General features: G+C 41.8%; 1 pseudogene; it reads right to left on the bottom strand.

Annotated features, from left to right (window-relative positions):
• The window catches only part of LOC142424072 (uncharacterized), a 783,158-nt pseudogene extending 773,415 nt beyond the window's left edge, over positions 1 to 9,743 (bottom strand).
• Positions 9,744 to 22,771: the final 13,028 nt, after the last annotated feature.

The following is a 22,771-nucleotide window of genomic DNA, read 5'->3' as shown; positions in this document are numbered from 1 at the left end:
TTATGTCTGTTCCTCATGATCTTTATGAGGTTTCACCAGTAAACTTGTATAATAAGAATCATTTATATTTTGCAGATATTATCATTCCCAACTACTTCCCCCAGGACACTTATATCTAACCCTCAGATCTCTTTATAATAGATCAGCATTTCTCAAACTGTGGGTTGCAAGCTCTCTGGGGATCAAAAGACCCTTTCACAGGGATTGCCCAATTAATAACAGTAGTAAAATTACTGTTATGAAGTAACAATGAAAATAATATTATGGTTGGGGAGTCAACACTGCATGAGGAATTGTATTAAAGGGTGGCAGCACTAGGAAGGTTAAGAACCACTGTAATAGATGGATCAACAGGAGAGCACATTACTCTGCTGTTGAAAACCGGCCTAGCCCAACCCTTAAACCCTAGGAGATGGGGCACAGGCATGGGTTGCCCATGTCTCCCCATTGAGTGAACAGCTATGATTATACACAAGTCACTGGAATTTGCTGGCCTGAGATGCCCTAGTTGCAATTTTTAAAAGGAAAAGAAGATGACGCACAAAAGAGATAAACAATACATATGTGTGATTGTTTCCTGGCCAGGATGTCTTTGTCTTTGCCGAGGTCCAGGGCAAAGTGCACCTGGTAGAGTCTCGGGGAGACTTGAGGCAGACCAGGGCATCTCTCAGACTCTCTAGTCCACTCTGCATTCACCATGGATTGCATTGGCCAGCTCCAGGGAAGGGCCTGCAGTGGGCGCTCAGTTACTGGTAATAATGTTCTGTGAAGAAGGACAGGCATTTTGGAGAGGAGTGCGGAGTGGGGTAGATGCCCTGGTGACCACCTTTCAACAAAGTATATCCTGTCCACTCACTGGGACACAGGACATAGAGAAGCCCAAGGCAGGGCAGGGGCACTGAGGAGCTGGAGAGAGAGAATGCTGAGCTCAGATAGCCCTGCCTTTCCTTTGACCTTTCCCACACACCTCTTAGGCCAAGTGCTCCATCATTACAGTCTACCATGCATATGAGTTCAAACAAAGAGTTACCCTACCATGGGCTCAGCAGGTAGAGGGGAGCTTGGTTTCTGTTTGTTTATCATTACAGGACTCCTTCACATGCAAATCATTCTGCAGGCACTAGGGTACAATTCACCCTTGGGCTGGGAAAGCTATCATTTCTCTTCTGCCAGGGCTGTAGGTCCCTTGGGAAACAGAGCTATGGTCTAAAGATGCTATTGCTGTGTGTTCTCTTGTGCCTGGTGACAGGTCCCCAAGGTGAGAGATTCAGATACCTGACCCTGGTCTCTGGGGATGGATGTGACTGCAAGTGACTGAAGGAGACAAATGATGTTTATTTACAGGAGTCCTGCCGGTGGTGCAGCTTCAGGAGTCAGCTCCTGAACTGGTGAAACCCTCCCAGAAGCTGTCCCTAACCTACTCTGTCTCTGGTTTCTCCATCACAAGCAGTGGTCATCTCTGGAGCTGGATCCGCCAGACCTCGGGGAAGCGGCTACACTGGCTAGGACGCACATGGTCTGATGCTGGTACAGTTTATAACCTGTCTTCCAAAACTGACTATCACCAGAGACACATCAAAGAATCAGTTGTCCCTGCAGCTGAGCTCCGTGACTGCTAAGGGCACAGCCGTGTATTACTGTGCAGGGAGCACAGTGAGGGGAAGTCAGTGTGAGCCCAGACACAAACCTTCCCTGCAGGGGAGACACTGGGCAGCAGGCGGCACATAGACCCATAGAGCATAGGGACCCAGCCCTAGACAGGCACAGATGGATGACTGGGAGGATTTCCTGTTGGAATTAGGGCTTCCTCTCATACTTCTCAGCATCCCTAGGGACAGATTTTCTTTTTCTCTAAATTTTTTCCTCACTGCAAGCTTGAAAGGAGAAATTATCATTCTCTGTTTGCAGCACAAATATTGAAAGTGACTGATCCTTCATTGTCATCCTATATGATCAATTTTCCTTCTCGACGAAAAGATTATCCTGGACATTCTCATCCTATCTCTTACTCAAAATCTCTTGAAGGGTCAGGTCTCTGGGGATGTTTCCTGGCAAAGTTCCCTGTGCACTATGGGTAATGATGAACTGATTTTCTCTATGACTGAGAAAATATTTGTTGTGAATTCTGTGACTAACCTTGTGAAATGACCTTAGCTATTCTTGCTACTCATTCTCTCCCTTTCTGCAGACACAAGAGGCCTAGGCATAAAGAATCCCCTGACACTGGTCACAGGTGAACTGGAATGACTTTTCTGCTTAAAGGAATCTTTTTTTTTTACATTTTATTAGGGGCTCATGCATATACATACATCAATTGTATAAAGCACATCCATACATTCTTTGCCCTAGTCATTTTCAATGCATTTGTTCTCCACTTAAGCCCTTTGCATCAGGTCCTCTTTTTTTTCCCCTCCCTCCCCGCTCCCCCCAAGGGAATCATTTTTGAGGTTATTGTTTGGAGTCATATTAAAATGAACATTTATTGGAAGAAAACTTTGATTAAGAGAATAGCAAATGTGTCACAAGAGGAGGAAAATGCAGACTCAGATCTCAGAATGCTCTTTAGAATTGAGAGCAGTGAGACTTCTCACATATTTTGAGCATGTGATCAGGGGAACCAGGTCCTAGAGAAGGACATCCTGTTTGTCAGAGTGTCAACAAAATAGAGGAAAATGCTCAGTTAGATGCACAGACAGTGGCTGCAAACATGGCCTCAAATTCAGGAGCAAGTGAGGATGGTTCAGGACTTGGCAGTTTATGTTTGTCCTGTTGTACACAGAGCCATTGTGAGTACATCTGATTCAAAAGAACCCAGCACCATCCCTGATGGAGTGAGGTACAGAACATTTAGATTAATTCTGGTTAGCCAAGTAATTAGCTAAAATAACAATATATGATAGATTTTTATATTCAGAAAGTGATAAATTAATTAATGTTTAAAATTCAATACATATACCATTCCTTATTAAGTTTATCTGTATGGCTATCAAAGAATTAGAAAAACAATGTTAAGACATTCCTATAGAACCTTACAAAGCAAAAATCCAAACTAATTGCCACCATCAATTCTGACTCATAACAGCCCTGTTGGACAGGGTGAAACGACCTGTGGGATTCTAAGCATAGAGCCTCATCTTTCTCGTGGAGCAACTAGTGGTTTGGAATTGCTGACCCTGCAGTTCACTGTCTGATGAGGAAACACTACCAGGGGCTCTGTGAAAGCTGACAGTTATTCTAAATAACCATTAGCAAATGTTGAATTGTTTTTTGATAAGAAAGGAAAAGAATTTTAACTTGTCCCAGACATTAGAAACTTTTCCAGAAGATGACATTGAAAAAAAATTTTTAATGCTACCGTCAAGTTGATTCTGACTCAGCCACCCTATAAGACAAGAAAAAGATTCCTTACAAATATGCTTCATTTTTGCCTGCTGTATCATTTTCAAGGAGCCCTGGTCTGTGGTGGCTACATGTTGGGCTGCTAACTGCAAGGTCAGGAGGTCAAAACCACCCCCTACTCCTTGGGAGGAAGATGAGGCTTTCTATTCCAGTTACTGTTAAAGTCAATCCCCAAGGACAATGGTACCAAGTTGGAATTGACTCCATAGCAGTGTGTTTGGTTTTTGGTTTTACATCACTTTTCAAACCTTTTGGCTGTATCAGGCAGGCCTCATGAGTCCACTGTACAATTCAGGAAGTCTAATTTTGAAAAGTATGCATCGCCCTCTCTCAACATTCCTGTGACTGATCTGAGGGGCTTTCACAAAATTCATAGAAAATATTCCACTGTTTTTTAACTCCATTTTCTATATCCCTGCAGCACCTAGACAGCTGGGTGTTATCATTTAATAAAAAAAACAATTCTAGATAGTATTACTTGAATATTAAATACTTGCTGCTAGGTATAATAAAAGGAGCCCTCGTGGCACTATTGGGTATACCTTGAACTACTAACCTTAAGGTCAGAGGTTCAAACTCACCAGCTGCTCCATGAAAGAAAGATGAGGGCCTCTGCTCCTGTAATGATCTTCAACCTCAGAAAATATATATGGTAGTTATGAGCCAAAGTCTATGGATGGCAGTGGCTTTGGGTGTCAGCATGTAATAAAGTTAACCGACCTTGAAGAATGGTGGTTCAAGTTCACCTGAGGTTCCTCCAGAAAGGCCTTCCAATCTGAAAACCCAATAATTGGAAAAGCCGGAGCTTAACTTTATACTGGCACAAACATGCATGATCACAGGAGTCAGAATGGGCTGCACCTGGTTGTGTGTAGTGAAGTCATTAAATGCTTTGAAATAAAAAAAAATACTATATACAAATGAAGATGTTTGGGGCTTCCACTGTCATCCATAACTTCCTGTCATCCTTTATGCAATGCAGTCCCTCCTCCTCATACTTTTCAGGTCCCTTTGGGAAGTCATTCACTAGACCTTGAGCACCTCTGGATGAGTGTGAATCACCTGTTACTTGGTGAGCAGAGTAGAGTTTGCTCCTTCATCAAGGAACCCCATATAGATCAATGGAGTAAATTTTAAGGTAAAAATTACATGTTTATACAGTGGAGGAAAACTTATTTTATAGAAGAGAGTTAAATCTGTTCAGTGAAGGAGCCCTTAAATAAATGATTCTGTAAGAATTCAATTTCCACACATAGAAGGATGAATCCATGTATCAGACCACAGGACCCCGCCCAACTACACACAGATATACAACTAAAAAATATTCAAAGGTCTAAGCATGGACAATGGAGTCATTTTTATGTAACTGTAAGGGTGTGATATTGAAATGTATATTTTAATGAGAAATAACCATATGACAGCAGAAGCAAGATACGTAAATGACAAAGTAGATCAATGTTTGCCTTACCACAAACCTGATTTGTGATCCAATCCCAGAAGCACAAGTTCAGATTAAAATACGTCATTATGGCTAAAAGTGGCTGTCAAATCTACCAGTTGGTTCAGTTAAATTCAAAGCAGGAAAATTAACTCAGAAGGTTATGGTGACTAAATTTTGTTAGTAAATCGTTAATCTTTGAATGCTTTTTTTTCAACCTAAGGAAATAGAATATGGAACTAATCTATAAATGTATAAGAAAATGGAAATATGGAATGATGGAAACATGTCTGGAGAGTAGAATGGAGGAATTGTTCCCCATCAGGACATTGTGCCTGCCTATTATTTTAGGTGTGATGAGTTGTCCTCTGATAATTTCATATGAAAACCTCACAATTTTCACCATATAGCACCGAAGCAGCCTACTTTCCCCTCTAAAAACTCCAAGGACATGGGCAAAGAACATGAGGTGAGTCTCTGAGGGATGCACAACTAAATTTCTAATAATTTCATTTGTGGTTTTACACCTATAAAGTTGAGATGGTAATGGTGCCTCTACCCACACTTTTCTGTTTATTCAAAACTGCAATAAATTGGTGCTTTCTCTTGGTTTAGTATATTAAAAGTATACTTATTTTATCCAGAATGCAATGTACTTCCAATAGCACATCCAAAAATCATCACTGCCATTGGGTTCTTTCATTCTCAAAGTGACACGAGGACAGAGTAGCACTGCCGCTCTTGGTTTTCGAGGCTGTAATTCTTAATGGGAGTGGAAAGACTCATCTTCCTCCCAATGAACCAATGGTGGTTCAAACTGCTGACTTTGTAATTAGCAGCCCCACTCATCATAAACAACACCCCTAAGACTCCCCATGACACTTAGAACATTCTCATCTGCTGTTGTGATAACCTTCTCAGAAGTCATGCACCCTCACTTTCTGGTGTCAACCCCTCTATCTGATGATAAAACCACCCCGCCCCACCCTGCAGCTCTGGAAAAGGTGCCCCAACTCTGGAATTCCTAGGTGTCCAACTTCATCGATCAGGACCGAACACAAATCACCTGTGCTGAGCTGGTTTCCTTGTTGCTAAGTGAAGAAGTGATTTTACAGAGAATAAGCATGTGTGAATGGGTATGAAGAAGAGGCACAAGGGATGTGTGTGATGGCTTTGCTGACTGGAATGTCTCTGTGTTGTAGGTGTCCAGTGTGAGATGCAACTGGTAGAGGCTGGGAGCTTGAGGCAAACTATTGGGAGGCAAAACTGTGTACTTCTTGGATGAGTAGGACAGGATCATCACTTCCTTTGACTGAGGCAGGGCCCTGTGGAAGGGTGCTGACAGCTCAAGGAGCTGACACAACAAATGGTCTGTCCTTTACCTAAGATAGAGTTGACAGTTCCCCTCCTGTTCCCTGTAAAACCACTGAAGCACGATGATCTGCAGATCAGCTATGCTTCCTGTTCCCAAGTTCACAATCCTCCTTGACTTGCCATGAAATTCCTTATGCCTTGCCTGTATAAATAAACTGCACTTGCTGGGAAGTCTCCTTCCTCATCAGGGAAAAGGCTCCACCGGGGCCTCAGCTTCTTTTATCAGGTCTCCTATCTTTCACTGGGAGCTCTTACAAAAATCATACCAACCCATAGTTGAACTCCTTGATATATTACCTCAATGCCCTCCTTGAAGCCACATAACCATAACAGGCTTTGATCTGTTGGGTAGGGGTTCCAACTTGGAAGAACTGATCCAGGAAGTTTCCCCCATGGCACCAAGCCCATGCTTACAGTAAACAGAACTCAATGGAATTTGAGATAGAACTGTGGGGAGCAACAAATCATGGGTTGCAGCTCACGGTGGAACTGTATTTGCATAGATTCCTCATACCTACAGCATCCAGAGTGATGTGTCACTGGAAAAATGGATGACGTTACTATTGCAATCGCCATATACCCCAGGGGAATAATTGATAATAATTTCCTTTTCTGTTTTGATGGGCATCCCCACCCCCTGCCATTCGCTTGCTTATTTTTAATTGTTTGTTCCTTGTTTTTGCAAGTTGGGTTGTCACTGTTGTTTCAGTAGTTGGTCTTCTGAGCTTTTGAATTTGTCAAAATATGACCACGAAAATAAACCTGATACATGTATATCCCAGGGACAAGCAGCTGGATTATGGGCCCCCACTAAACTGTAGTCCCAATCCAAGAAGAGTTAGTTCTAATAACATGGCCCTGCTTGATAATAACCATCATGAAATGATCGCTGAAGATAAGGGTGTTACAGCAAAAATGTGGTTAAGAAAGGAGATGGTTCCTGCTATTAATCAGCATAATGCCTAAGGTCTTAAAGACTTGTTTTCAAACAAGCAGTCATCTAAGTGAGGAGTCAACTAAGTCCACATGAAAGAAGCACACCAGCTTGTGTGCTCCAAAGACAATTAACAAAATTCAAACATGACAAAGTGAAAAGTATATGAGCCAAAATTGTGAACACCCGGTTTGCCATGGAGGACAGTAGGAGGCCAAAACTCATCTGCAGAGTGTCTAGCCTGATTAAACTGCTGGCAGATCTCAATGAGATTTTTCTAGGTATGAATATTAAATGCTTGTTCGATAACAAAAATTTCTTTCCTGGCTTTTAAAATATTCTTACCGACTGTATTCTTATCATTTTCTTACCGACTATATGTATTTTTATCTCTATAATATTATTAGTTTATCTTTAACATTTTTCTGTTTATATTGCTTCTGATAGGTTTTACAGTTTCCTAAGCACAGAAGGAGTAGAGGCATAGAGGTAAGAACTAACTATAGGGGAGGTAGGGGTTGGGGTGGAAGTTAGGGAGGGTAAGGGGGTTGAGGGAGCAAACAATGCATGTGGGACAGGGGAGGGAGCACTCTTTAGAACTGATGATGATTACACAACTCATTTTAAAAGTGATTGAACCGTGGGGGCTGGAGTAAGTGTTCTAAAATTGAATAATGGGGTGATGAGCGTACAACCCTTCTTGTTATTATTGACCTATTGAATTGTGTGATATGTGGATTAAATGCCTATAACAGTGTTAAAATTGTTTTAAATAAATAAAACTGTAAAAACAAATTCACAGTTGATCATATCCTGGAGTTAACAGACAAAAACTTAAAATATCGATATTAAGTTTTGTTAAATATAATAAAGGGAAAGTTGAGGGACAAAGGATAGGTGATTTTTCCTTCAGGAGAAAGGACCCAAATATTTTGTAGGTTTAATATGAGGAGACTCCAATAGATGAAATGGCACATTTCTCATTTACAGAGCTCCCTCATGTATCCAAAAGTTAAGTTTAAGTGATGATGACAACCTTTTGTGCCAAGTTGAGACCAAACAAAATAAAATCAGGACCTTGGGGTCAAGACTTCCGGGTATGCACTCTTGACCCCAAACTTTCATCCTAATCATTCCCTATTGGCAAATGCCAACACTATATGGGCACATGTAGACTTACACTGGTTCCAAGAAAGTAAAACTTACTTCAAACATGGTAGGAAACTGAGCTGTACATGGCTAAGTACTATGAGATCCACTGGCTCCAATATCAATGCCTTCAGGAATTGTGATTTCTAGGAGTAGTAGTCACATCCTTTCATGGAAAACCATATGGGAAAACCATATGTGTCATTGTTTCTGACCAGGCTGGTAGTGGTGCCATTGACAAATCAAAAAACACTGAATATAGTTCTATTTAAGATTTCTCTAGATAATTTTGTCACCTCAATATGTATGGGGTTCTCTTGTGTAGTGACTCACTTACCAAATGCCCTCTCTCGCTATCACTTACAAGATAAGTATTTAGCATTCCTCTTGAAAGGAGCCTCTGCTCTTCCTTCAGAAACAACATTAAAATCCTCCTGAGGGGATCAGAAAATGCCACAGGCCCTTAAAAACAAATCGACACCTTCTTGTGTTATAAATATACATAGCATATGACAGCAATATCTCTCTTAAGGATTTATGCATATACGTGAATATATGTTCACAAAAAAGTGATACAGTTTTCAATATCACCTTTATTAAAATGTTAGAAAATATTAGAGAAATCATACTAAAATTCCTATATATTAGTGAAGTAGTAAAATATTTCTATATAAAAAAGGAAAAATCAAATGTATGTTGTATGTATAGAAATCATCAGATCAGAAAATCGAGTGGAAATTAAGGAATGTAGTACACTGATTCCTTAGGCTTCTCTACACTGTTGCTCTCATGCATAGTGAAGTTTGTTACCACATCCCTGACATTCATAAATCTTCCCCCACAGTGACTTATTTTATGTTTAGGGAGATGTGAGGAGTAACTAAATTAATTCTCACATTCCTTACATTCAAAAGTCCTCTCTCCATGAATTCTCATATGTTGATTGAGGTGTGAGCGTCGAGTAAACATTCTGTCACATACTTTACATTCATACGACATCTCTCCACTATGAATTCTCATATGTTTGGTGAGGTGTGAGGACTGAGTAAAAGTTCTCTCACATTTCTTACATTCATAAGGTCTCTCTCCACTGTGAATTCTCATATGTTGAGTGAGGTGTGAGGAATGAATGAAGGCTTTTCCACATTCCTTACATTCACAAGGTCTCTCTCCACTGTGAATTCTCATATGTTCCATGAGGTGTGAGGACTGAATAAAAGTTCTTTCACATACCTTACATTCATAAGGTCTCTCGCCACTGTGAATTCTCATATGTTCAGTGAGGTGTGAGGATTGAGTAAAGGCTTTTCTACATTCCTTACATTCATAAGGTTTCTCACCACTGTCAATTCTCTTGTGTTCAGTGAGGTGTGAGGATTGAGTAAAAGTTATCTCACATTCCTTACATTCATAAAACTTATGTCCACTGGAGTGTCCCAAATCATCCATGACTATTGAAGACTCTAAAGATTTTACTGCATTCTTTATATTCATAGAGTGTATTTCCTGTTAGAAATTCTTCTGACATGTGCATAATGTTGTTTCCACGTATACTAAATTGGTCAGCATGAAATTGAGTGTGAAAGCACTTATTATGTTGTAGTGAAGAAAGATTCTTGAATGATTTTCCATACTGAAAACATTCGGTGGTATAAAAGTATCTTGGTCTTTTTAATGTAGGAGTAATTTAAATTTTCCAGAGGATCTCCTCAACAGTATTTTCCTCATATGTTCCCCACGATGTCACTGGCAAATATTTCCTGTTAAAAACAAGCAGTTAAAAATAAGTTTTTTTCGTCATTATATCATTACCATAGATAGTAAACATACTGTTCCCACGCCTTGATAAATGAATATGATAAATGAAAATCTCTGATTTGGATATAATAAGAATTGTCAATGGGTTAATAAAATATAGAGCAATTATATAACAGTGTAAAGAAGATTTTGTTTCCAATATTCAAAAATATAATTCACATGGATTAAAAATATAGAGTGTCAGTAATGTTAACATCTATTATTACAGATAGGCACACAAATATCTAGATATACAAAAATTATTTGTATTCTATTGAGGTAAATGTGGACAGGTTGAATAAATTGAGTGCTATTTCTTGAGCCATTATTGGCTTAATGGAATTCATATATATATATACATATATATGACACAGACCTATATATAAATATCGTGTAGTATGCATATGTTTATACATTACATTAAAATACAATTATACATATAAGTATAATATATAATTGTATCCTATTATTTATAGCGACCCTATAAGGTAGAATATACATATTACTTTTATAAGAACATAGAGTATAATATTTACCATAGGGTGTGGCAAATGTGTGTTTTAAACCACTGTCCTTGAAGTTAACCAAATGGTTAACACAATGCACTGACAGTATTATATTTTTGTGTCAACATTTACATAACATGCAATTCATCTCCAGATATATGTGTTGGGCATTACAATGATTGTAGAACATTCCATTATTTAATGATCTTTTTGATGCCCAACTATATGTATTCAAAATTCCCTTTGCTTGTGTCAATTCTGGTTCGTATCAATCCTATAGGACCATGTAGAAATGTCCCTGTAGTTTTTCTGAGACTATATCTGCTTTATGAAGTAGCTTATGGTTTAGAGCTGATAATCTGGGGGCTAGCAGGTCAATGAGTAACCACTATGCCAAGTGCATGGAGCGTTTCACTGGTAAGAGATGGTGCTGTAGAAACAAACAAAGTTGTTTACGGAAATAAGATGAGGTTCTCTACTTCGATAAAGATTAGCATCCTTAAAAAAAATCCTATGCAGATTCCACTCTGAACTACTTTGTCACTGTGATTTCCAATGGACAAAACAACAGGGGGTGGATCTGTGTAGATAGTGTGTTAATTGTGCACAGATGGTTGTTTTATATATCATATATAATAGCTGAACTTTACATATTATAATATATGTAAAGATATGTTATTATTACATGATAAATCAGTTTTGCTCATAGTGACTTATCTGTAAGGATTAAAGAGATTACCAAAACCTTACTTCCCCAGAGTCACTGAGTAGTTCTGAGTTGTCACAGTGGTGTTATTAACTGAGTGTTTAAGGATCGGTACTTAAAATGCTAAATTATTTGCATCAATAGGTTTCCTCATAACATGTACTTATATAAAATAATATGCCTTCAAACTCTGTCCTGGAGCATTGCACTTTCTCTCAAGTACATTATACTCAGCTCAAAAGCGGGTTCCAGTTGTTATCCTGTTTTATTTGACCATGGAACTCACAGATTTTTTGTAATACAGAGGCACTGGTATTATTTTTCAAGAATTTTACCATTACATTTTCATTGGGTACATTTTCTTAATCATTAACATTTGAGAAGCAGAACCAATTATGGAAGTTGTAGTACACAATGCAAAACAAAAAAGGAAAAACATTAATCTCAGAAAAGAGGTAGCAATGAAATAAGAAATATTTTGTTACATGATGTTGTTTCCAAGGCTTTAGCAATGATCAGAGCAATGTCAAGTAAATTAATCCTTGAAGACCAACAGCAAATATAGCTTACAATTAGAATATAAAATTTAAAAAGAGGGAGGCATTACAGATGAAAAGGGGGATTTCCCCCCTTCATGAACATAGGCGCTGTTTTTATGTCTAAAAGTGACAAACAAGGACAGGCATTTGTGCAGAATTTTCCTCTTAGTCAAAAGAGACTTTTTCTAACTGATTAATCAAATACAATTTCTGCCATTAGGAGCTGGTCAATGCTTTCTCTTTTTTTAATAATTAATTTACTTTATTGGGGGCTACACATACAGCCATTGTGTCAAGCACTTTTGTAGATTTGTTTCCCTTATCATTCTCAAAACATTTGCTTTCTACTTGAACCTTTGGTATCAGCTCCTCATTTTCCCCTCTACTCCCCTCTCCCCCATGAACCCTTGATAATTTATAAATTTTTATTATATCATCTCTTACACTGTCTAAGGTTTCCCTTTACCCACTTCCCTACTGTCCATCCCCAAAGGAGGAGGTTATATGTAGATCCTTGTAATCTATTCTCCCTTTCTCCCTCACATTCCCTCCACCTTCCCGGTATCTCCACTCTCACTACTGGTCCTGAGGAGGTCATCTGTCCTGGATTTCCTGTGTTTTTAGTTCTTATCTGTAGCAGTGTACATCCTCTGGTCCAGCCGGATTTCTAAGGTAGAATTAGGATCATGATAGTAGAGGGGAGGAAGCATTCAAGAAGTAGAGGAAAATTGTAGATTTCATCATTGCTACACTGTACCCTGACTGTCTTGTCTCCTCCCCATGACCCTTCTGCAAGGGGTGTCCAATTTCCCATAGATAGGCCCTTGGTCGCCGCTCTGCACTCCCCCTCATTCCAAATGCTATGATTTTTGGTCTTGATGCCTGATACCTGATCCTTTCGATGCCTTGTGATCTCACAAGCTGGTGTGCTTCTTCCATGTGGGCTTTGTTGTTTCTCAGCTAGATGGCTGCTTGTTTATCTTCAAGGCTATAAGACCCCATATGCAATTTCTTTTGATAGCTGAGCACCATCAGCTTTCTTCACCACATTTGCTTATGTACCCGTTGTCTTCAGTGATCGTGCTAGGATGATGAGCATCTCAGGCTGCTGAATTGTTAGAACAAAGTGTTCTTGTGTTGAGGGAATACTTGAGTAGGGGCCCACTGTCCATCTGTTTCCTTAATACTAAACTTATAAATATATGTAAATAGATATATTTCCCCCTCTTCATATATAAATATAATTACATCTATATATTTCTGTATTTAGATCTCTGTAAATGCCCTTTTCTTCCTAGTTCTTTCCTCTATTTTTGCATGTTCCTCTTGTCCCATTAATATGTTCAGCCTTCATTTGCATTTCAGGAATTCATCTCGGTTACATTGTCCTTGATACAGCCCTGTCAGACTTCCTTGATACAGTCCTGTCCTTGATACACCCTCCTTGCCACTGATTTTGGATCACTCGTTGTTCCCTTGTACTTGGGTTTGTTACCACCCACTTCCTTCCCCCTCCTTCCATGGCCCGCACAACTGTCATCCCATTGTTCTCTCTTCAGGCTTGTTTATCCCACATACCCCTTCCAGGTAGACATGACAGAAACACTTGCACAAAATTTACAGCAACTAGAACAGAGTTAACAAGCCAATCCAACTAATAGCAAAAGAAAAGAAATAATAAAAATTAGATCTGTGATTCAGGAGAGGGAAAATAAGAAAGCTATGGGAAAAAAACAATGCTTCTAAAAGTTGGTTCTTTGAAAGGATAAATCAAATCGACAAATCTCTTATGACTTTGACCAAAGAAAGGAGTCTGGTGAGTGAAATATTCCCCATGGAAAGCACCCCACCCCAACCCCACACATTTATCCTGAGTCCGGGCCTTGGGTCACTAGGTTGCCGACACACTAGCTGAGACTAGCTAAAGCCCCACTCCATCCCCAGACCCCACTCCATCCCCTGACCGGGACCCGTACCCAGGTTCACTTGGCTGCTCTGATGATACACGCGCAGTGGTGGCGGGACCCCCTACAGCAGCTGCCCACTCATGGGACCCACTAGGAGAGAAGCTTCCCTTTCCCAGGGTTCCCCTCTACCCATGTGGCAGCGATCTGCCCTTAGACCAGCTCCCCTCCCTCCACTCACCCAAGGCCCTGGTAACTGACCTGCAGGCCACCGGGAGCTGTGTGGGTGACCCCCACGGGGGACAATCCACCCCCATTGCTGCCTGGGAACTCTCCACCACCACCCCATTTGCCCAGCCACCTGCCCTCGTCAGCTTAGCTCCCACTCCACTTCCCGCCCAGGAACCTGGGCTGCACAATTCCTGGTGGTGGCAGCCTGTAGTCAGAGACCATCCCGCTTCTATCCCCGACTGTGTGTTTCCGCTGCCTGGGCCACTTCAGACTGGTCTGCGTGACTGAGGAGCCCTGTGCCTGCGGCTCGTGGCACTAAACCTGCCTTCCGTGGGGCGCCTCTTCCAGCGCTAACAGCCCCGTGTGAAACTGTGGGTGCTCCTGCCTACTGGGAAGGTGAGAGACAGGGCTGTGCACTCCGGCCGGAGCGGCTTTGCTCTCCCCAATGAGCTGCGGAGTTTCCAGCGGCTGGCGGCTCCAAGCTCAGAGCCTGCCGCGGCATATTCCTCCCAGGGTGGAGGGCAGGCGCCAGTGCCCACTGTTCCCCAGCAGAGCCGCTGCTATCAGATACCGCTCAGACCACGTCCCTGAGGTGCCTGTATTGCTCACAGGGCCGGCGGTCAAGGGAAAAGCCTTCCTGGGAGTCTAGGCCGTGGCTTTGTGTCCCCTGCCAGAGCCGTCTGTGCACTAGGTCTGGCTCACACCAATGCGGTGCCCTGCAGGGTCCCAAGTGCCAGCTTCTAAGCCTGCCCCAGCCCTTCCCAGCCAGCATAGGAGGGCGCTGCAGCCTGTGCCTCCCTCAGCACCCCTTATGGCCCCAGCGTTTTCCAGCTGGTGGAGGAGGCTCGCCCCTGTAAAGTTTCTACCGCCTGAGTAGCCTCTCCCCACAGGCTCAACTCTACAGGCCTGCAGGGACCTGGGTTGGCTTGTTGATTTGACGGGCATTTCCCCCCACATAGCCCGGCTCTGGAGCCCAGATCAGCACCACGTCCCGTGGTAGCGAGGCCTGGCCCACCCCCACCTTCAATTAGGCATCACTAGAACTTGGAGGGAAAACTAGGGGGAAATATTTAAATATATATATTTTTTATCTCGTGCTGGTTTTTCTCATTTCATTCTTTTATTTTCTGAGTTTTCTTTTCTTCTTTCTTGCTCCTTTTTCATTATTGCTATTCTCTTCTGCCCCTTTTCTATATGTTTTCCTTCTACCTCTTATTTTCTCCTTCCACTTCCACTATTATCATTTCTTTTCTCTCCTGTTTTAGAACTTCTGCTTTTTCTCTCTCCATTTTTTCTTTTTCCATCCAAAAATTTTTTAAATTATTTTTTAATTTTTAACTTTAAAAATTTTTCTTTTTTATTACGAAACAAAAAAAGGCTGCTAAGGGTACCCTGACAGACCAGGTCAAATCAGCCTGGGGGCACTCACTGATGCTCCAGTCCCCATTCCAGTCGCTGAAACATCTGACCACTGCAGGTCACTAATCCTTCAGGGAACTCTGCCAACACAGCAGTCTGACCCACCCTTATAGTAGGTCATAGGCAGTCACCTGAAAGAATCCTTAACAGTAACACAGATAAGGTTCCCCTGGCTTCCCAGAAACCTGGGGCCTATGAAAGGATCAAGGAAACATCAACAGACAACATCGCTCCCAACAAAAATACAGAGAGGCAAAACATAGTACCAGAGCTAACGTCTCTCATAGAAGAAACAGAGACAGGTCTGCCACAGAAGGAAATCTTCAGAAGTCTGCTCACAGTAATACAGGATCTGAGGGAAGTAATCCAGAATAAGGATGCAATGATAGAGATGAAGTCCATAGTAGATGGGATGAAGTCCACAATAGAGGGGATGAAGCCCACCCACCAAAGGGAACTTCAGGAGCTAAAGGAGGAGGTAGCAGAAGCCACACACAAGGTCACAGAATTTACTATTAGGCTTGAGGAGGCAGAGAACTGTATCAGTGATTTCCAGGACACTCAAACAAACCTAAGCAAGCGAGAAAGACTGTCAGATATGAAAATTAAAGAAACAGAAGATAGCCTGAGATCAATGACAGATGCTATTAAGAGGAATAATATTCAAATAATTGGTCTACCACAGCACAACACAATACACAAGTCGACAGCCAAGATAGCAATGGAATTTCTATAAGAAAACTTTCCCACCCTAACAAGGGAGAAATAGGCACTCATACAAGAAGATGAAAGGACGCCAGCTACACTGGACCCCAAGAAGAACACGCCAAGATATATAATAGTAAAAATATTCAACTTAGAAGGAAAAGAGAAAATTTTACAAGCAGCAAGAGAAAGGAAGACAGTCACATACAAAGGAGTGCAGGTAAGAATATGCTCAGACCTATCAGCAGATACCATGAAAAGGAGGACAGAATGGAGAAAGACCTTCCAAAAGCTGAAAGAAAAAAAATGCCTCCCCCAGAATCCTGTACCTTGCCAAGTTATCCATTAAGATAGATGGTGAGATAAGGGTCTCTTAGGACAAGGAAAAACTCAAAGTATATGCTTCAAGACACCCGACCCTGAGGATTCACTATGGCCAGAGGATCGACCTCCACCAAGAACAAACAGGAGACAACCATATATCCCATCTCCATCGAGAAGCCAACATGGCAGCAACAATTACCAGGATAACAGTGTCTCAGGTGGAAAAGAAGACAATATATAAACTCTCCACTCAAACATGACACACTGATATGAAGTGAGATAGGTGAAAACACAAAACAGGTTATGACAACTATGAATCCACAGATGGTGATAACAACTCTGAATTCCAAGAAACTCAATTCATGCATTAAAAGCAAAATGCTGGAGGACTGGACTGGCTCAGAAAACATAATCTATGAATCTATTGCCCACAACAGACACAGCTTAAGTGCACAGACAAGAACATGCTAAGAATAAAGGGTTGGCAGAAAGTTTACCAATCAAATTGCAATTCAAAAGAGTCAGGAGTGGCTATCTTAATCTCCAACATATAGACCTTAAGATCCAAACCATAAAAAGAGACAAAAAGGGACACTACATAATGCTCAAAGGCTCAGTAAACCAAGAAGCACTTAGCATATTGAATATTTATGCTCCTAATAATGGTGTGGCGAATTACATCAAACAAACTATTAAAAGATGGAAAAAGAGATCACGGACTCACCAATCATAGAAGATGACTTTAACACTCTGCTATCAGGGAAAGGCAGATCACTGGGAAAGAAGCTCATCAAAGAGGCCAGAGAGCTAAACAATGTAATTGGGCAACAGTCCCTAATAGACATTTATAGAGCTTTCCATCCAAATGCAAAGTATTTCACATTCTTCTCAAGTCCAGATGGATCTTTTTCTAGAATAAACCACATGCTGGGACACAAGTCCAGCTTGAGTAAATTCAAACACATAGATATTACGCAGGCATCTTTCTCAGATCACCATGCCATAAAGGTGGATATTAATAAGAGGATGTCTAGAAAAGCAAGGGCAACCAATTGGAGGATGAACAACGATCTCCTGTGACATGAATGGGTACAGGCCCAGATTAGAGAGGATATTAGGATGTTTCTAGAAACTAATGAAAGCAAGAATACAACATATCAAAACTGATGGGACACTGCAAAGGCAGTTATCAGAGGTATCTTGATATCATTAAATGCACATATGACAAAAAGAAGAGAGGCGTATGACAGATACATTAACACAAAACCTGCAACTAGAACAGTGTCAGCAGACCAACCCCTCCAATAGCAAGAGAAAAGAAATACCAAAAATCAGGGAAGAGTCTAATCAGTGGGAAGACAAGAGAACAATGCAAAAGATAAATGCAGCTAAAAGCTGTTTCTATGAAAGAATTAATGCAATTGACAGTCCTCTGGTAAAGCTTACCAAGGACAGAAAGGAGCAAACATCAATAGCCAGTTGAGGGATGAATCAGGGGCAATAACAACAGACCCCAATTAGATTAAAAGGATAATCACAAAGTACTATGAAGGTCTGTATTCTAATGAATTCAGAAACATGAAAGACATGGATAAATATTTGTAAAAACAGTCTCTCCTTAGATTATCTCAGACAGAGACCAAGAATCTCAACAAGCCCATAGCGAAAGAAGAAATAGAGAGGGTCATCAAAAACCTACCAACAAAAAAAAAAAGCTCCAGGGCCAGATGGCTTCACAGCAGAATTCTACCAAGCATTCAGGGAAGAGTTGACACCGATCATCCACAAAGTATTCCATAACATAAATGAGAATGGCAAACTCCTAAACTCATTTTATGAAGCCAGAATTACTTTGATACCCAAACAGGGCAAACACCCCACAGGTATAGAAATTACAGACCAATATCTCTAATGAACATGGATGCAAAAATCCTTAACAAAATATTGGCCAATAGAATACACAAGTATATAAAGCATGTCATCAACCACGACCAGGTAGGATTGATCCCAGGGATCAATAACATCCAATAACATCCAAAAATCCATCAATATTATGCACCACATTGAAAAGAAATAGAATAGAAACCATATGAAAATATTTGACAACATCCAAAACCCATTCCTAATTAAGACACTCATGAAGATAACATTGGAAGGGAAGTTTCTCCAGCTGATTCAAGCTATATATTAAATGCCAACAGCCACCATCATAGTCAATGGAGAAAAGACAAAAACAATCTCACTGAAAAGGGGTACAAGATAAGGATGCTCCCTGTTCCCACTTCTGTTCAATATCGTTTTGGAGTTATGGCTAACAAAATAAGACAGCCAAAGTACATCAAAGGGATCCAAATGGGAGAGGAGGAGGTGAAACTATCGCTATTTGAAGACGACATGATCTTGTCCATTTAAACCCCCGAAGCTCCACAGCTGGAGTACTTCCAGCAATTGAGGAATATGGAAGAGTGGCAGGACACAAGATCAATAAACAGAAGTTAGTAAGTTTACTATGCACATCGGACAGGACCATGGAAGAGGGGATTAAGAAGGAAGTACCCTTCACAGTAGCTACGAACAAACTGCAATACCTAGGAATATAACAAAAAATACTGAAGACCTATACAGGGAAAACTATAAGACCCTACTACAGGAAACCAAAAGTGACCTCCACAAATGGAAGAACACCCCCTGCTCGTGGATTGGTGTGGGAAGCCACAGCTCTCGCCGCCATTACAAGATGGCGCCGGGTAGTCAGGGGGTGGCCCAGTTAAGTGGTAAACAACCACTTAGAGCATGCGCACTGCTTAGATGACGTAGTCATAACTCCACCTTGGAGTGTGCTAATAAGGGTTCTGGCGAACGCACCAATCAATGCACAGCACGACCCCATAGAGCGCATATAAGCAGCAGTAGTTTGGGGCTTCGGGGTCTTTTTCCGCATTTGCAAATCGAACCCGCATTAAACGCCTGTGGAAGAATCCTGTTGTGGTGCGTCCTTCTTGCTGGCGAGACTGAGCGCGTGACGAGTGGTGCCGAAACTCGGGAACGACCACCTCCAGCAAGAGCTGAGACCCCCTGTCATCAGGGAGGATTCAGAACCGCACGGCGTGGGAAGAAATGGAAGAATAAAACCCCATCTGGGTGCCAGAGAGACTGGTGAGACTAATTAAGAAGGAGGATGAAGATCGTGGGAGCAGAAAGAATGAAGAGGACAGCGATCCATCCAGCGCTACTATTGACACTAATGGTGATATGGGCCCCGGTAGCACAGGGAATTAAGAACAGTATTGTGTCTCAAACCGCTGAAGCGTTACTGCAATGTCAGCGTGTGGATGCCCATCTGACCTCTGGCATTTTATTATTAATTCAAAAAACAGATTTGCTCCAGCAGCAAATCAACCAGCTTACCACTATGGTACAATTAAGCTGTGTCTCTTCCACCACAGCGCTTTGCATCACTCCAGTGTTATATGATAATTTTAGTGCATTGAGTGCTAATATTTCTCAGTATCTCACAGGACAATGGACCAAAGAGTTGAACCAGCTGCAAGAAGACCTCCTGAATCAAGTTGTACGATTGAATGGAACACGCGTGGAACTCCTTATCCTTGAAAATTTTTCTTCTTGGCTTTCATCTGCATTTTCCTACTTTAAGGAGTGGGTGGGGGTGTTTACATTTGCTGCAATAATGTGCTGTGGAGGAGTGTTGTTGCTATGGTTGCTCTGCAAACTTAAAGCTCAGCAAAGGCGTGACAAGGTCATCATTGCACAGGCGCTCTTAGCGATTGAGCGCGGTGGTTCCCATGATCTTTGGCTTTCTTTGTTAAAAGAAAACTAACCCCCATAAGTTGTCAGCTCTCACACCCCAAGGGGAAGACCCCATTGCACTGGGAAGAGTGACAGAAATTGGATCTTGGCCAGCCCTTGCACCATGCAGAGCTCTGCTCATTGCACGCATCAGGGTGACCAGATTTGGGTTCTTATATCCATCTTGATCTCCTGGGGCTGCTGGAGGCTCCGGGATGGATCGATGGATTAGGCCTAAAATAAATAAGAAAGGAGGAAATGTGGGAAGCCGCAGCTCTCGCCGCCATTACAAGATGGCGCCGGGCAGTCAGGGCGGTGGCCCAGTTAAGTGGTAAACAACCACTTAGAGCATGCGCACTGCTTAGATGACGTAGTCATAACTCCACCCTGGAGTATGCTAATAAGGGTTCTGGCGAACGCACCAATCAATGCACAGTACGTCCCCATAGAGCGCCTATAAGCGGCAGTAGTTTGGGGCTTCGGGGTCTTTTTCCGCATCTGCAAATCGAACCCGCATTAAACGCCTGTGGAAGAATCCTGTTGTGGCGCGTCCTTCTTGCTGGCGAGACTGAGCGCACGACAGATTGGAAGACTTAACTTAGTAAAAAATAATAATCCTACGTAAAACACTGTACAAATTCAAATACCATTAACCTTCTTCAAAGAATTGGAAAAGCTGACCACCAATTTCATATGTTGAGGGAAGAAACCCAGAATTAGCAGAGAGCTCCTCAAGAAGAAGGACACAGTTGGACAACTCGCCTTACCCAATTGTAATGCCTATTACACAGCTATAGTGGTCAAGACAGCATGATACTGGAACAACAACAGACATTCAGACCAGTGGAAAAGACTAGAAAGCCCAAAAATAAAACCATTAGCATATAGACAACTGATCTTCGACAAGGGTCCCAAAAACATCAAGTGGGAAGCAGATGCCCTATTTAACAAGTGGTGCTGGAAACAATGGATATCCTCATGTGGAAAGATGAAACAAGACATTTACCTCAGCCCATGTGCAAGAATAAACTCAAGGTGGATCACAGACCTAGAAATTAAACCCCAAACTATCAGGACCATCAAGGAGGGAATTGGGACTAACCTCAGAGCACTGGCCCAGGGAACTATAGGCTCTCTGAAATAGGGAAGGGTATACCCACAGGTGAACTAGAAATTGACAAATGAGATTTAATAAGAATAAAGCACCTGTGCACCTGGAAAGACTTCACCAAGAGGGTGACAAGACAGCCCACAGACTGGGAGAGGATTTTTAGTAATGACACATCGGACAAAGGGCTCATTCCTAAAATCTACAACACCATCATGACCTGCAAAAAGAGGAAAACAGTTAACCCCCTAAGGAAGTGGGCAAAAGAACTGAAAAGAACTTTCACTAGGGAGGAAACCCATATGGCCAATAAGCATATGAGAAAGTGTTCCAGGTTGTTAGCCATAAGAAAATGCAAATCAAAATAACCATGAGAAAACACCTAACACCCCTGAGACTAGCCCAAATCAGCAAATCAGAGAGCAACTAGTGTTGGAGGGGCTGTGTTGAATTAGGAACCCTCCTCCACTGCTGGTGGTCATGTAGATTTGTACAGCCATTGTGGAAAACAATCTGAAGACACTTAAATAAAATGGAAATTGATCTACCATATGATGCAGTCATCCCTCTACTGGGCATATACCCGGTGGAAGCAACGAATAAAACACGACCAGCCATCGACACTCCAATGTTTATTGCAGCACAATTCACAATCGCCAAGACTTGAAAACAGCCTTAGTTTTCATCAATAGATGAGTGGATTAGTAAACTCTGGCACATACACGCAATAGAGTTCTATGCAGCACTGAAAAGCATGGACAATCCATGAAACATGTCGTTTCATGGGAAGAGCCAGAGGGAATCATGGTAAGCAATGTAAGCCAAGCTCAAAAGGACAGGTACAACATGAGTTTCCTGAGGTAAGTACAATCAGCACACCAGGAACAGAAGAATAAATACTTATCTCGCAATAAATGGGTGGAAGCATAGATAGTTGGAGGGAGGGCATATGAGAGTCTATCATAAGGAAGAGGAAGGGGCAGCATGTGGAGGGAGAAGCAGGGTGGGGAGAAACAGTTGATGCCACGGGGGGAACAAGACACTAACCCACACAGGGGGAGAGTATTGGTTGTGTCCCCACAGAACTGGAATGTGCATACTAACCCCACCATGACTCACCAAACCAGGAGGGCAATGTAACTCTCAAGGAGGAATCCACAAAGAGACTGGACCATACGCTGGTCCTAACCAGAATTAGCCCAACCCCCACCATCGAAGAGAGTACCACAGAAAAATGAAAATAGGTCATCTGGTGTGGGAAAGGAACTGACCTACCACACCCAGAAGGAAGCTGAAGCAAAGGAAGGAGGAAGAACGGAGCGGAGCACACCTGGGCCCACCAAGCTCAGAGGACGATAGCTCGGCTCGGACGGCCCAATATACACAGAGGACCATATAGCTGGCCCCAGGGTGAGATGTGACATCCTGCAC

This window comes from Tenrec ecaudatus, chromosome 13, assembly GCF_050624435.1.
Source record: "Tenrec ecaudatus isolate mTenEca1 chromosome 13, mTenEca1.hap1, whole genome shotgun sequence".
NCBI lineage: Eukaryota > Metazoa > Chordata > Mammalia > Afrosoricida > Tenrecidae > Tenrec > Tenrec ecaudatus.
This window is presented reverse-complemented; position numbering and strand designations above follow the sequence as displayed.